Source organism: Myodes glareolus, chromosome 20 (assembly GCF_982192425.1).
Source record: "Myodes glareolus chromosome 20, mMyoGla1.1, whole genome shotgun sequence".
Classification (NCBI taxonomy): domain Eukaryota; kingdom Metazoa; phylum Chordata; class Mammalia; order Rodentia; family Cricetidae; genus Myodes; species Myodes glareolus.
Genome location: NC_142045.1, coordinates 29,342,907 through 29,347,079, shown reverse-complemented (window position 1 = coordinate 29,347,079; position 4,173 = coordinate 29,342,907). Strand labels below are relative to the sequence as shown.

At 49.0% G+C, this 4,173-nt stretch overlaps 1 long non-coding RNA gene across 1 annotated transcript; it reads left to right on the top strand.

Annotated features, from left to right (window-relative positions):
* Positions 1-1,902: 1,902 nt before the first annotated feature.
* LOC146890125 (uncharacterized) lies at positions 1,903-3,660 on the top strand. Its single transcript, XR_014999398.1, has 2 exons — positions 1,903-2,273; positions 3,084-3,660. It is a non-coding gene; the product is annotated as an uncharacterized LOC146890125 (long non-coding RNA).
* The last annotated feature ends 513 nt before the right edge of the window (positions 3,661-4,173 follow it).

Below are 4,173 nucleotides of genomic sequence, written 5' to 3'. Positions count from 1 at the left end.
GATAAACAGGGTGATCTGGATGGAAAGAAGGCAGATGGGAAAGCAGAGAAGAGGGCGGGAGGTGGTCCTAAGGAGAGTGATCCCAGGCCAGCCTGCGAAGGAACACTGCCAGGTTTTCAGGGCCATCATAGGCCAAACTGGTGGGAGCATTTTCTCAGCTGAAGTCCCCTCTTCTCAAATGATTCTAGCTTGTGTTAAACTGACACAAAGGTAATCAAAATAAAAGGGCCGTTGGGGCAAGGGGCGAACATCTACAAGGACACCCCTGACCACTAGAATAACAATCTCCCGAGAGCTCAAAAAATCCCGACTGTTGGTGCCAGGCCAATGACAGGCCAAGAAGATGGCATCCTGGGTGAAAAGCAAGACCGGAAGCAGGGGAGGTAGAAGCTACATACTCCCTCCTAACTGAGATCCTAGACTGAGAACCACAGCAAGTGTCCACAGTGAGCAGTTTGGCTTCCAACCCCTGGGCTTAGCTCTGCCCCGAGCCAACAGCAGCAGCATGGCTTCTGCTCTGCCCATCCCTTTCTTGCTTCCGGGAGCTGCCCTGTAAATGCTTCCTTTATTAACAACACTTGACAGAAGCTGTGAGCAACAGCCCATGGAGCTTCACCCAGTGAGGAACTGGCACATCAGATTTCTTACCCTACACCGGGATCTGCTCCCAGCCGTGAAGTCTTTCTGCGTGGTTGGAATTTCCCACTAACGGCTGCTTTTTATCTTCTAGTTTATATTCAGACCAGGCCAGTGTGGAAGACAGCAAGGCTCTCCTTAAGGCCCCCGGATCAAACATATCCCAGTGGTTGAGGGCACAGCCTAAGGGAGCCTTTTGCCCATATGTAGGATAAAACCTTCCACATCTTCGTCTGGCTCTCTAGAGAGCCTAAGGAGATTTTGCCAGCATAGGTGTGGGTAGCTGTATGCGTTCCTTCCTCATCAGCAGTCATGAAGGGAGTGGGGAGGATTCTTCTTGAGAATATTTGTTCTATGTGACTCTTTGCTACTCCACAACCATAATTCCCAATAAGCAAGCATGATAGTTATAGAGCCTACGGAATGTTCTTTCCTCTCGGCCTATTAATGTCATAGCAACTGGAAAGCAAAAATAAAAGTGGGGGTACCCAGGGCCATGGGGCAGGACCAAAAGCAGGCAACAAGGAGAAGGCACTGAAGAAGAAGATGTGGGTGTGGCAGGTAGAAGGAGCGGACTTTAAGACCCAATGGTGTCCTCATCTGCAACCTTCCTCCCAGGGATGGTGGGTCTTCTTTGTCTCTAGCTGTTACTGGCCCTCTCTATTTCCTCTCCCTACTGGCTGGGGGTGGAACTCAGGGCCTTTGGCAGGTTCAGAGAAGCCTTCTACTGGCCCCGCCCACAGTTTCGCAGTCAGTGCCCTCACCATTTTTCACCTGCAACCTCATCAGGTCGAGGGCCTGGAGCACCCAGTGTTAGGAAAGCCAGGGTTTGTGTGAAGGAAGCCTTTGCCCTGCCCTGTGGGTGCTAGGCAACAGCTAAGGTTGCTGGGGTGGGGGGTCAGTACCAGCTTTCCTACGCAGCTATGCCTGCATGCTGGAATGGTATAACAGAGAGAGAGGAAGAAAGAGATGGGGTGCAGTGTGGTGGGGGAGGGTGAGGAAGCCAGGAGCAGAGGCTTGAGCATCCCTGATCCACCTTCCAGCCTTGATCCCCTGGGAAGAGCAGTTCCTTGGGGTCCACATTTGCCCAGTTTCTTGGCTTAGGAGTGCTGACCTAAGCCCCCAGCCTGGTTCCCCGGGAGAAATCGCCTTCCAGACCAAAGCGCTCTACTCCTTTGGCCTAGGAGGTTGAACCCTGGCATAGACTAATTCTTTTGAAAGTAGAAGGAAGACAGGAAACCAAGTCCCAAGAAAGAGAAAGCAAAGTCTTAATCCCTTAAGGATGGGGCAGGCCTAAGGCTGGACACAGAAGAGTATTTTATGAGGCCTCTGGGTCCTCCCCACTTACCCTGATTGGTCCTGTTTTGATACCTGCCTCCTTACCTTCCTGGTTGCTCCTTGCAAAGTCTTCCGGAAACAGGAAGCGGACATCATCCGGGAGCCCTTTTCTCGTCTCTTTTCTACTGTGTCCCGCTAAATCTCCTTCGGATTCCAGTTACCCTGTCCTAACCCAACGACTCTAAGTCTCTAAATACAGGTGTGGTCTGGAGCGTCGGAGAGAGGGACTTCAGAACAGATTCTGGACTGGGGACAGCTGATTGACAAGTGGCTACAGAAGAAACCACGATCTTTGCCAGGTAGCAGTCTGTTGTTCTTTAAGGGGGGCTATGGGGAGATTCCCAGCTGGCACTGTCTCAATCGTAGGATTCTGGGTGTTCAGAGTCTTTTTCCCAGGGGTATTCCCCCATTCGCCCTCAGATCTTCGTCAGGTCCCCCCCTCGACCCTCCAGGACTTCTGCTTTGACTCTTGGTTTTCTCACATTTTCCCTTTAAAGAGCCTGTCTTCTATCTCTCTCCTTTTCATTTCTAGCCCTCTCTGTTCCCCATCAACGTAATTTTAAAGTGAAAACACATGGCTGCAGACCCGGGCCCTCCATTTACTCAGCTGCACCTACTTATTCAATTTAAATTGGAAGGCTAGTTTACAAACTTTCAAAAACTATGTCCTGGCCAATGAGAAGAGCTGTGTAAACACAGGTCTAATTTCGTCTCTGGTCCTGCCTCCCCACCCCCCCACCCCCCACCCCATGACCTTCTGAGAACAAAAGCCAGGACCTTTCTCTCTCTCTCTCTCTCTCTCTCTCTCTCTCTCTCTCTCTCTCTCTCTCTCTCACACACACACACACACACACACACACACCATATTCTCTTTCTAGAATTTTCTTGATTTCTAATTGTGAGTTGGGATAATCAAGTTAAACGGGGTCAGAGTTTCAGCATGCAATCCTTTCCAGAAAAGTGTCAATTAACATTCCTGACACCACCTGATGCCTCTCTGCTGGGAGAGGAAGGGGCGGTGTGTGTAGAGACCGCTGCAGAAGGAAATTCGGCTCTCTTCTTATGAAAGACATACATTAGTTTCTCAATTTTTTTTTAAATCCTTTTAGGAGCGAAAGGGTTGGACGAAAGATGGATTTCTGGCGTTCTAGAAACATGATGGAAAAATGAACTGACCTGAAAAACTAAGACGAAAAAGTTCTGTTGTCCTGAAATTATCAGATCTGTAGTCACTTCCTCTTCCTCTCTGGCCCCACTCAATCAGACCATTTTGATTTTTATCTTTCTGGGCTTGTAAAATATCAAGAAGAATCATATCGAAGTGTAAGTTGCCTTCTGTGTCGGGCCAGAATCATCCGTTTTGCACGATGACTTTAGAATGACCTGGATGTAAAGAATACTCCAGAAGGCTGACTTGCTACAGCTCGTGGATTCAGCATTCATTGACAGCGGATAGGATGGTGGGAACTCTGACCTAACCAATGGACTCCTCCACTGATGAGGTCCCGATGAGGTGGCATGACTGGGTGGTGGCACAGACTTTTGGAGGCAGGGCTAGGATGGAGAAATAGGTAATAGGGTGGGGGCATGACTGGGGTGCTATATCTCCTCCTGAGTGCCCCTCCCTCCTTTTCTCCTTTCTCCTCTCCTTCCTGGCTGTCACAAAGTAAACAGTTTTGTCCAATACTTTCTTCTTCCATGACTTGGCTCGCATAAGCACAGACCGAAATCATGAACCAAAAAGGTTCTTTCTTGCATTTAATATTATTTTTTAGATATTCTGCCATGTTGATAGTAATTGACTGAACTATTGTCCAAGGTTCCCTTATTGGGTTCACAATGGAAAACTCAAAACCCTATTTGTGAAGGTAATGGGAATGCCTGTCCCCTCAGGCAGGAAGCCTAGAGAGGTGTAGGCTCATGTCATAGTGTCACGTGTTACCATAAACAGGTGTTCAACAATATTCTTGTTAAGACATGAACTGTACCCATCCAGAACTTCCCATTTCAACTGTATATTTGAGATAGGGCCCTTAAAAGGAGGCCCTTGGGGTTGGGGAGCTGGATTAGTGGGTAAGGAGCTTGTACAAGTATGAAGTCGTGCGTTGGGATCGACAGCGCAAAAGCCAAGTGTGATGGAGTGCTCACGGCATTCCCAGCCCTGGAAGGAGGCAAGAGGATGGCAGGAGATCACAGGTG